This window comes from Salvelinus fontinalis, chromosome 2 (genome assembly GCF_029448725.1).
Source record: "Salvelinus fontinalis isolate EN_2023a chromosome 2, ASM2944872v1, whole genome shotgun sequence".
Lineage (NCBI taxonomy): Eukaryota > Metazoa > Chordata > Actinopteri > Salmoniformes > Salmonidae > Salvelinus > Salvelinus fontinalis.
In genome coordinates, this window is record NC_074666.1 from 73,666,554 (window position 1) to 73,676,297 (window position 9,744).

Sequence of the window (9,744 nt, forward strand, 5' to 3'; positions counted from 1 at the left end):
CTTCCCCAGGACATTATATCAGACTGTGTGTGTGTCTGTGTGTCTGTGTATGTGCGTGTGTGTGCGTGCACAGGTGCGTTTGCGTGTGTGTGCGTGCCTGTGTCCGTGCATGCACAGGCGCGTTTGCGTGCAGGTGTCTGTGTTTACCATAGTTACAGCATGACTGGATACGTCCTTATGATATGCTAGTAAAGAGAAGCATGAATGAGCCTTCTGATAGATGGTCTATATCAGTGGCTCAGTTTCAGATCAGCTGCCAGGGAGGACAGAAGGCCCTGTTTGACACCCAGAGATCAGTGTGTTTGAATCATCCTGGTTGTTCACTGGTAGTGTCTCTTCTCCCTCCCTCTCTCCCACAATGTGAATATCATCCATTGATTACTCTGGCTTGTTTTTACAGAGGTTCAGGTGAGATTGACATGTGCTGGGGGGATCAAGAGTCCAGGATTATGATAAATATATAGGCTTTTACGTAGGCATTTTGCCAAAACTTGGCCATGCTTCATATACGTACAGTATGCATGGATAACCAGCATAAAATATATACGAGGAATAATCAGCAGCATTAGGGAACTGCTGACTGTAAAAACTCTATGTATGTTTCTAAGAAAATCATCAAATCAAGATGCAGGCATTAGTTATTCCTGGGATGTACAGATCAACAAATATGAAAGGCCCATATTTGCAAGCCATTTTTGTTGTTTTAATGTTGGGCATTTCAGGTTAATTCACCTACATAATTGTTTACGTGTAAAGGTAAAGACCTTTGGAAAAGAACAGCCTGTGATTTGAAAATCTGTATGAGAATTTGAAATAGTCGATTTTGACAACTTTGGTTAGGTCAGTTGGATTTTCTAAACAAAGGCCCCAACAAAATGATGTTCAAGGAAAATCTTTGCATGATTGCAATAAAGGATTTCTAGAAGAGAATAGTAGTACTGTATACTCCTTGTATACTCCTGGTCACTCTTAACTGGTGTTGCTGGGTGGGATGACTTTATTATGCGCACACTAGCCACACATCCTAAATAATTCACACTCTACTTGAGCATTCTCCAACAGACTCAGTGCCACCATTAGACTGTCTCTAGCTGCCAGTTCATATTCTCTTTTTTGACTCGTTTTTTTCGCTCTCATTTTTAACCATAAATGCAAACATTACAAGCAGCAAATGAAAAAGAAAAGCATTGAAAAATGACTAATATCTCTCCGGTCGATGAGAGTTCACGGCAATTTACTATATTAAAGGGAGTTTACATACATAACACTTCAACATTAGGGGATTTTTCACAGAGTTCAGCATATTTTCTGGAACTCTCCCTCTACCCTTTTTTTAATCCGAGATGCCTCTTTGACAATGTCTCCCTCATACAAAATGCATGAGCGCAGTGCGGATCGATACGGACCCTTTAATCTCGCTACGCAGACAGCTACTGCAGTCACGCGGTGAACCAGCACCCGCCGCTGGCTGCCACTGCTGCAAGCCAGATCAGAGGCGGGAGAGAGAGATCAGCCGAGGTGACCAGGGTCGCTGCACGGGGTCTCCACACCAAGCCGAGGCAGGTTGCCTGGAAGCACAGTAGATGGGTCTAGCAAATTCCTTGACCAAGTCAAACTACTCAAACAACCCTTTTTTATCAGATAGCACTCTATCTTCATTTTGATCTCATATTTGAGGGAATATCTGATGTTTTTAGAGGTTCTTATTCCAGAGTGAGTTATTTTGCCGGTCATGTGGTTATTTTGTGAAACAGAATTTTGTGCAGGGCTTTGGCTTTGATCCTGGTGTATACAAACAGATGGCCTGTAAAATTGGAAAGGTTGTTTGGAAGTGTTTGAAAAGATTAAAAGGAAAAGGAAACATTGATACATCTTACAGTACATAAATATTATTAGAATAAAAGGAAATACCCTTACAGAGGGAGTTAAACAAACATTAAAGGTTGAAATATCAACTTTTAAGCAAAGCTGGGTTTTGGTCAAATATCCCTTCAACTATGAGATTTGTGTAAAGCTGACATATACTATCATATAATCAGTGTCATATACAGAACCAAATCCCTTTAGTTGAAAACAATAGCAAGTAAAGCATCTTTTAGAGGGAGTCAGTGTGTGTGTTGCCGGGCAGAGCAGGGGAATAATCCGCAAGGTGGAGGTGAAATCAGAGAAGGCCACCTCCATATAATTGATGTGTGCGGCTGAAGGAATAATATAGGGTACCCAGAATGCACTGCTCTATGGACTCTGTCTCTCTCTGTCTCTCCTCCACTGCCTACCTCCCCATTGTCTCCCCCTCTCATTTCCCTTCCTCCCTCCATCCCTCCCCACGCAATGCAGCTTTTGTTCACTCATTCTTTTAACCGTTTCTTTCGCTCCAAGGTGTCAAGGCAGAAAAATTAAGGGAGCGGTAATAGGGTTATGTCAAGTAGATGGAGGTGTTGTCTCTGTGTGGATGCCTCCCTCCCTCCGTCTCAATGAAAGGTTACTCCAGTTGGTGGGCTCGGCACTGCCTCTGCCGCCGCGTTCTCCCCTGCTGTAATGAGAATGGCAACAGACAACTCTCTATCAGTCCTGCTACAGCAGGTGACTGATAGCATTAGCACGGGGGGAAAAAGCAGAAACAAGAGTCACTCTGCACGAGCAATATGGAAACATGACCAAGACTGATCACAGTGGACACAGATGATTCCTTGTCTCAGGTGGTATTGTGCTCACATTTACCTATTTGGAGCATTAATTCTTCTATTTTTCTTCTTTTTCCTGAGTTTGACATGATGAAATTCTCTGTTGGAGTATCCTATGCATCGTGCCCTCAACAGTTTGGCACGGAGGCAGAACGTTTGTGAAATATTGACCAGATGTACCTCAGCATTTGGGTTTAGTGGAGAAGAGGCATGATGTTACATTAATGACATAGACTTCCACACAGAGATATTACACTCACTCTCTTTTGAATGGAACCTTTGAAACCTATTGGCTTTCTCCTCCTCCTGCGGTTCCACCAAAGTCCAGAGTAAATCTGTGTCTGTGCATATGTCCCCAAAGCTATTTTTTGATGGCAGTGAGGTGGAGAGAATTTAAAAGGTGACAGCATATGTGTGTGTGTGGGTGCGTGGGTGTGTGGGTGCGTGCGTGTGTGTGTGTGCGTGCGTGCGTGCGTGTGTGTGTGTGTGTGTGGGTGTGTGGGTGCGTGGGTGCGTGCGTGCGTGTGGGTGCGTGCGTGCGTGCGTGCGTGTGTGTGTGTGTGTGTGTGGGTGCGTGCGTGCGTGCGTACGTGTGTGTGTGTGCAGCGTGGGTGCCTCTCCGGTAACAACAGCAGGAGCTCTGGGCACCCTCGGCCAGACAGAGGCTGGCAGCCTGGCAGGCACTCTGTATTTACACCACACACAATTACACCTCCGGTTTCATTTACTCTGTTATGATATGTGCATCTGAGGCGGAGTGGAGGGGAGGCGGTATTGATGTATCAGCCGTCTCCCTGTGATCCTCTGAGGAAGACGTGGTGGCCATGGTTTGAACACCTGACCCCTGAGGGAGGGAGAGACGGTGGCACAGCAGAGATGGAAACCCATCTGGAGTTCCTCTCTCTGCTGTCGGTTAAAGAGTGATGGTGAGAGGTATGCCTGCTGGATAGGGGACATTACTGGGCATGACCAATCTGTTCCAAATGGAATGCACTTGGAGTCAGTGCACCAATCGTTGTAATTGACCTTGCCTCGGGCCTTCGTCCGCTATGGTAACAGCTACTACAGTAGCGTTGTCGAGGCAGGTCAGGAAGTTTGAAAATGTCATAAGGAGAATAATGCTCTGAATAATTTGACGTTTCATTGCTCAACGCATTCCATGTGTAATGACGCTATTTGTATTACTTGTTATTTGCTTTCAATCAAAAGGACCCAACTGAAATTTCTCCTCACTTACCTCATTTCAGTTAGGCGTGCGTTAGATTGTTTTGTCAAATAGTGACCCCTTGGTACTGCAGGACATGGTTGTCGTACTAAGCAGTGAAACCGAGGCATGCACTACGTGACAACATCCCCGAGAGCGTCTCTCTGAGGGACAGTAAATATTTCACCATCGATCTGATGTGATTTCCTTGCATGGCAGTCCCTTTGCCCTGTCAGCTCTCTCTCTCTCCGGTTCACCAGGCCCTGCAGGGCTAACAGAGCCTGACCCTTTCCTGTTTGCTGACCCCTCCTGTGCCTGAGCAAAACCCTCGCTTGTGTTCCTCCCACCTTTTACCCTCCCACTGTTTTGGCCTGGGCTATCACCCGCTCCTAGCTGGGGCACTTCTTAGCCCGGAGGCAGAGAGGAGAGGAGGAGAAGCCAGTAAAAGCTTCCTAGTATTGACGTTGACTGTCCGCCGTGAGCCTTCGTCTCTCTCTCTCTCTCTCTTTCATTTTCTCTGAGAGCCAAAGGGATGGTGGTGGTGAGGGGGGAGGGTTAGGTGATATACGGCAGCTCTGTGTGGGAAGCATGGTGAGTCCTCAGGCTTTCTGCAGTGTCGCAGCAAGACGGAAGAGTGCTCAAAGGTCCAAAAGGCCTGACCTCTCCCAGGCTGGTGAGTGATGGCCGGACGCAACCTGCTGATCCCAGCACTGGGTGCATTAGTTTGCAATAAAGAAAGCCGTGATTGTGAAACGCGGCGGGCGAAAACATATGAGGATGAATGACATCATATAAAAGCCAAGCACTGTTTCAGAATCCATTTACAGTGGCGGTTACCGGAGCCTGAAGTCTGTAGCAAGGGCCTACAGCAACAGCATATCCTAGTGGCTTAGATCTGACAGACAAACTCACCCACCCCTTCCCTAACCCATAACTATCCTTTCATCAATGTTATTAGGACTTGACAGCTTTGGGGAGCCAAAACCAATACTTTAACTGTACCAGGCTATTGACATTTAAAAGACAAGTGAGAGACAAACGCGGCTAATTTGGTGCAAGAAAGAAAAGCAAATCCTGTTCCTTCATATCTCCGTGTTCTGTCTGTGTGATCACACCAGCAGCCCCCCGTGGCACAGCCTTCCTAATGACTCCGATCTGCACACAAAGTGAAGAAATAATGAGCGGGAGAGCGGGTACCTTGTTGCCTTAATTATGAGCCCAGACAAAAGAGCGCTGACTCTTCCACAAAGAGCCTGGCACGGTGAGACGGGTGAGAGGCAGGTTAAACACTCGCCCGCCTTGTCCTCCTGGCGCCCCGTTCCCATCCTGAACCAACTGGCGTAAGACTCTGCCAGGGATGCCAGGGAAAATGAGAGGGGTGGGGTGGGGAGAGTGGCCGGGGAAGTCTGTAAAATGTCCTTGTTATGATAAACCAGAGGGAGCAGCAGTCAGAAGTTTGTTATGTTAGGCTGCTATGACACAACCTTTAATTAGTGGGGATCCCAGGCGCTCTGGGCCTGAGGTTTAATCAGTGGACCTTTAGCGAGAGCACCACCCTCGCCTCGCTGCACGCCCTGAGGACACGCTGATCATGGCGTCCGTGTGCCCCCTCATCTACTGAGGGGTTCCGAGGCGCCATGGCGATGCCAGATAATGAGGAAGGCTTGTCAGAGGGGCACTCCAAGGGTCCCCCTTCCAAAGGCCCCCGCTGCCTCTCCAGTAATCTACCCAGCACAAAACACTGCTGCTGCTTTGTTTTCATTTCAAAGGATCTCTAGAGGTCTCCTCGGAGAGAGGAGGGGGAGTGAGGGGGTGTTGGGTCACAGAGAGACTACTCTAGACCAAATAACATCTGGACCAAATAACATACTCTGAGATCAGTGATCTTTTTGGAACATCAGTTAACTGATTATATCAATATGTTCACTAACAAGTGACAGCGAGTGATAAAATACCATTGAATATGTATCAACATGTCTACATTTGTTCATATCATGTTCCTATTATGCGTTGTACACGTTTGTTTTCTGTCTGTTTCTCTCTGTCCTCCTGATGGGGGAGCTGTGTCCATAGTGAAACCCTGCAGTAGACTGACAGAGAGAGCAGAGGTAAGGATATAAACAGCCATCTCTTATGATGATTATTGCTAGTAGTCAGTATTGATCTTGGCAATATGGTAAACAGTGGGAAACAGGCATGTGCCTCCAATTGTTTGGGCCGCATTAGCCACTGCCTCTATTGCCTCTGATTATTGCTGACTGAGCTCGGAGCTCAGGGCATGGCGTCTTAATGGTATCACTGCTGCTTCCGCCTTTACAGACTACATTACAGACTACATTACAACCACACCGGCCTCTAAGACCCACAGGAAAATCACCATATTTGTAACATATTTCCTGTTTGTCTTTTATCTATTACCTGGTGTTTCACTGTTATATTTTGAAGGGATATTATCACCTGCTTTAAAAACAGTAATGTCTCAAATCAGCTGATTGCATCTCCTGTGCCTCTCATCTCCCCCACCTCTATGTGAGTCCTGTCTCAGAGGAGTAATCACATAGCTGGACCAACTAGAAACACACTGGAGAAACACATGACAAGGGGGGTGGGGATAATAATCGTTATTAGGAGTATTATCAGGTTGCCACAGGAGGTGATAGAAGACAGTGATGATGGTGGTCATGGTGATGAGGAGGAGGTGATAGAAGACAGTGATGATGGTGATCATTGTGATGAGGAGGAGGAGGTGATAGAAGACAGTGATGATGGTGGTCATGGTGATGAGGAGGAGGAGGTGATAGAAGACAGTGATGATGGTGGTCATGGTGATGAGGAGGAGGAGGAGGAGGAGGTGATAGAAGACAGTGATGATGGTGGTCATGGTGATGAGGAGGAGGAGGAGGTGATAGAAGACAGTGATGATGGTGGTCATGGTGATGAGGAGGAGGAGGAGGTGATAGAAGACAGTGATGATGGTGGTCATTGTGTGTTGGATGTTGGAAGTCAGCTCCTGTATTCCATCAACAGTCTACAGCAATAGTTTCTCTTCTTTTTTTCATTGGAAGAATAGGTCTGGAGTTAACTGGAGTTAACTGAGAATATCTCCAGCACATTTTGATAGCTTTGATTCCACATGACTCAAAGAAAGGCACAGTGGAGAACATTCCAGCAATTCTCTCTTTGAAAGGAGTGATCTGACACAGCTAATTTGAATTGTGAACAGGGAGGGAGAGGGAGAGAGAGAGAGAGAGTGAGATAGAGAGAGTGAGAGAGAGAGAGTGAGAGAGTGAGAGAGAGAGAGTGAGAGAGTGAGAGAGTGAGAGTGAGAGAGAGAGAGAGAGAGAGAGAGAGAGAGAGAGAGAGAGAGAGAGAGAGAGAGAGAGAGAGAGAGAGAGAGAGAGAGAGAGAGAGAGAGAGAGAGAGAGAGAGAGAAGCTATGTGTCTCTCTCTGCAGCAGTAGCAGCACCTGCTGGCTCTAGCCAAGTCATCTCATCAGAGAGTGTTATACAGTACAGTGACATACAGCGGTAATACTGGCCGACTGCTTGTACTTAACACAGGCTCTTGGACCTGAACTCTTGGACCTGTTCAGCTCAACAATTAGATGTACAAAACATATCAGCCAACAATGACATAATGTTATTACAGTATTACACATTGTGCGGTGCCACTGTTTGGTATTCCCTAATCTGCAATCTGTGCTCTGTCCCAGTGTCTGGGGCTAATGAATAGGAAGCAGGGGTTAGTTGAACTCCTTCCTGGTGTAATTTCCCCCCTGCATACTATCTGAATGGGGCTGATTGAATCTGAATGGAGTGTCCCAGAGTGAGTTAATTTGGCACAGTGGACATGCGTCGTCTCCCACAGCAGGGCGTGATTATGATGGTCTGTCTTTGTCTGGGTGGGAAAGTGACCAAATTCACAACGATATTATTGTAGCTACCCCTGTGTCATAAATGGGTTGTGTTTGAAGGGTAACATCACACAGCCTTTATGTGAGCTCCATTGCGTTTTATATCAAGCCCCTTGTTGTTTCTACAGAAGAAGGAAAAAAGATTAAAAAGAGACTTTACATTTGTAGCGTAAATCATTTATGGATAGACTCTCTCTGTCAGGGCGGATGTATATTTACTGCTCACAGATGAAGAGAGATGTCACGGCCGAAGCTAAAGCCAATAACGGGGCTTTGTGAATACATTTGCCAGACTTCTATGGATGCTGTGAATTAATATTTGCCATACATGTTGTATGTGTCCTTGAGTGCAGCTCTTGCATAGACGGAGGGAGACCGTGGACAGCATTAGGCTCTGAGGAGGAGCCTGCAATTAAAAGGCTGTATGCAGCATCCCACGAGGTGCTAATGCCCAGGATCAGCTGCTGTTCTAATGTCATTTCATCCCCCTGTTATTCACATGTTTGATGTACGAATACATCACCTCTTTTATAACCCCAACTCCCACCCCCGTCGACTCTACAACCCCCCTTCCCTCCCTCTCCCTGGTTTTCACAGAACCTCCCCTTCTGTGTCTGAATGCTTATGTTGTCTTTTATTGCTTCCAAAGTAAACAGAGTCGCGCCGGGGACAAGCGAGAGAGAGAGAGAGAGAGAGAGAGAGAGAGAGAGAGAGAGAGAGAGAGAGAGAGAGAGAGAGAGAGAGAGAGAGAGAGAGAGAGAGAGAGAGAGAGAGAGAGAGAGAGAGAGAGAGAGAGAGAGAGAGAGAGAGAGAGAGAGAGAGAGAGAGAGAGAGAGAGAGAGAGAGAGAGAGAGAGAGAGAGAGAGAGAGAGAGAGAGAGAGGTGGTACATGCACATTGTCAGTGTGCGGCTGGCTACCGTGGCAGGAGAGAGAAAAAAGAGACGCTGTACCAGAAGGAGAGAGAGAGAGAGTAGAGTGAGTGGAAACGAGAGCGCGAGCAAGAGAGAACAAGAGACAGAGTAGCGAGGAAAGAGAGCGAAGGATCTTCCTGCTAAATGCGCAAAGCATCCCGTTACCACACGCTGAGCTCCATGGCCAACTCAGGCTGTCTGCTTCTCTCCGGCTCCGGGATGCTACCTCACTCCCTCCACTGTCCCCCTGCCTTCCTCTACCTACACCAGGTATGTCTCTCTATATCCATCCCTTCCTCTCTTTTACTGTCTCCTCCTCTCCCTCCCTCTCTCTTTCTCTTTCTGTCGCTCTCTCTCTCCGTCTCTTTCATTCCTCCGTTTGCTCGGCAGCACGTGATAGCATTGTGTTTCCCCGAGTACTTCCCCAACCCCGACCCTGACCCTTCCAACACAGACAGGGGGGGTCATCTCCTTTATTTTCCCCTTTTCAGCCTTTATTTCCTCCTTTTATTTTCCTCTAATCCACCCTGTGCAGTTTTGAACGAGGGAATTCATGAATTAGTGACGTGAGACTGATACGACATGTTTGCTAAGATCTCGGCTTCATGACTCATTTTGCTGTGATTGTAACACTGCATATTTTACTGCTCATTCTATGGTCATACTGTCCTGTCACTTTCCATTGTGTGTTAACACTTTTCACTGAGAAATTCAGATAAAATAATCAGTCACTTATGGGCATTTTGTGAGAGGGGGACATTGAGCAACTCTTTCACTTTTCTGTCATGATCATCTACATTGATATTTGTTTGAGTAATTTTATGAAGCTTCGATTTTTGATTTTAATTGATTTCTTGTCACTGGTCCCTCTTGCTTTGTGAAATCTTAAGAGAATCTTCAGAGGAAAACAACTACCCAACAAGGTGACTGTTAAGAGCGGGCCCATATGCATCTCTTGAATTATTCAAAACATTTTAATTCAGCGAGGGGGGGTGGTCGCCTGTTCAATTGTGTTTTTACTACCACTAGCA